This window comes from Pteropus alecto, unplaced genomic scaffold (genome assembly GCF_000325575.1).
Source record: "Pteropus alecto unplaced genomic scaffold, ASM32557v1 scaffold39, whole genome shotgun sequence".
NCBI lineage: Eukaryota > Metazoa > Chordata > Mammalia > Chiroptera > Pteropodidae > Pteropus > Pteropus alecto.
In genome coordinates this window covers 5,086,462-5,088,668 of record NW_006443568.1, presented here as the reverse complement: position 1 = coordinate 5,088,668, position 2,207 = coordinate 5,086,462, and the positions used below count along the sequence as shown (strand labels likewise).

At 49.8% G+C, this 2,207-nt stretch overlaps 1 long non-coding RNA gene across 1 annotated transcript in view; it reads right to left on the bottom strand.

Annotated features, from left to right (window-relative positions):
• Positions 1–409: 409 nt before the first annotated feature.
• Positions 410–2,207, bottom strand: part of LOC112472928 — a 12,276-nt gene continuing 10,478 nt past the window's right edge. Inside the window, exon 2 of the long non-coding RNA XR_003043818.1 lies at positions 410–1,021. This is a non-coding gene — a long non-coding RNA (uncharacterized LOC112472928). The remainder of the gene's footprint in view (positions 1,022–2,207) is intronic.

Here is a 2,207-nt window from a genome sequence, read left to right as displayed (position 1 = left end):
GGGAATGAGACCTGCAGGATTCTCCCCTCACCCCCACTCCTAGGCTAGGAAGGAGAGAGGGGGAGGGCATCTGATGCAAGGAGCCCCTTTCAATCTTCTCTTCCCACTAAAAAAGGGTCAAAGGGTAGATTATTAGATTTCATTCTAAAACAAGAATCCTTTTAAGAATCTGGTTAAAGCCATTTGGACTTTTCCCCAGATCAACATATGTAAGTGCATTCAAAGTTAAGCAGAACATTTTGGGAGATTTCTGGAGGCCCAGCAGTGACCTCAAGATAAATACTCCCCTTCTCCAGGGTCTTAACTGCCAACTCTTGAAAGCAGCTCGGGTGGGGTGGGGTGGAGAAGGGTACCTGGCACAAAGCAGGTGCTCGATTAGGAAACATACACATATACACACACACACACACATGAACACAAGTCAGTTTTAAGTTCCACTTCTGTCCAGAGATATCTGTGTGACTGTTTGGCAAGTCACTCCACCTCTCTTAGGCTTTCTTATCCATAGAATAGGAATACAATTATTAATCTCTCACCTTCAACTTTGCAGAATTGCCCCACCCTCCACTATACTTCTGGCTCCTCCAATTGGTCTAAGCACTGAAGGAAGCCACAGGAGCTCCCAACGCTGGCTGTGTGATTTGCAGGCTCTTTCTCTTCCTGGTGTCTCTGTATAACGAAGGAGACCCAGCCAAACTTTGGCCTGGCTGCCCAGGCTGGAGTCTGTGGGGAGGAGGCCATGTTCAGCGGGGGACAAAGCTGGAGCCTATGGGAGGCAGGTCTCCCACGGTGGAGGGTGGTGGAGGGTTAGATGGGTGTGAGGGCAATATGGGGTAGTCCTGGGTTTTCCAAAATCATAAGGCCTGGAGGCTGCTGTCCCAAGTCTGGTTATTGCTGGTTCTTCCCTGGGGACAGGTTGGCACTTCCTGCCTGGTCAGGTGATGGCCTGGCTCCCGGATGGACTTTGGGCCCTGGTGACAGGAGCTGCTGGGAAGTCAGTTTCCTTAGCTGTCCATAGGGCCTGCAAAGAAATGTAGCTGAGCTGAGCAATCCTGAATCCAGAGAGCAGGGTTGCAAGCTAGCCTGTCCCAGGTTAGCCCTCTTTTGGTGTCTTAGAAGCATGTCTGTCCATTAGGCCAGGAGACAAGAGGGAAAGCTGGGGTCTGAGGGTGGTCTAGGTTGGAGATGGGAGGTGAGAATGTCTGGGTGTTGGAGTTAGGAATGGTGAAAAGAATATAACACTGACCTCTTCCCATTCCCCACCTTCTTCTCCGCTTCTCCAAATCAGGGGACCTAATTCTATGGGTTGACTTATGCAGATTCTGGTTTGAGGGGAGCCTTTGCTGAAGAATTATGTGAGCCATTGGCAGGACCAACTTCATGGGTATAGTTGCACATTGTCTTGCTCTCAGAAGGGCCCTATCCTTGGTTGAATGCTTTGTTGTTGTTCTCTTGAAATTTTTAATACTTTGAACAAAAGGCCCTGCATTTTCATTTCGCATTGGGCCCTGCAAACTAGGTAGCCATCCTGGCCAGTGGGAAGAAGGTTGGTAGGGGCCAAGACTAACCAATATTCCTCTCCGGATCATCCCTTCCACAAGCCAGAGTATATTTGCCTTCCTCTCTCCTCCCTACCTAATGCATCCAGACTATGCAAAAGGCCAAAGCCCTGCACACTGCTCTCTCCAAATCTCAGCCTTACCTATGACACTTTTCCTTTGATACACACCAACCGAGAGAGAGAGGCAGGGTCCTTAGGGCTAGGGCTGGGCTGGGCAGAGAGCACCATGAGGACAGGGGCCAGTGTGATTCCTGTGCATGACAGTGCTTGATCCAGAATGGGTGTTCTGGGATTGTGGACTGGATCTGAATGAATGTCAGTTAGAAGGGAAACTGAGGCCCAGCAAGGACAGTGATACGCCCCAGGATCCTCAGATGAGGAAAATGTCTGTAATGGCCCAGGTTTGCCATAACTGAGCCCCTGGGGACACTCAGGGGCAAAGGCAGGTTAGGGAGGTCACATTCTGCACTCTAATCATCTTTTAGTATTACAGAGAATGTTGTCTACACTATGCCAGGGCTGACTAAACTGGCTGCCTCAGACAAACGGTTCTTTGCCCTTATGGAGACCAAGACCAGGGAGGAAGCTATGTAACGAGGATCAGGTTGGTTGACAAAGACAAACTCTAACTGGTATGGTGATCATG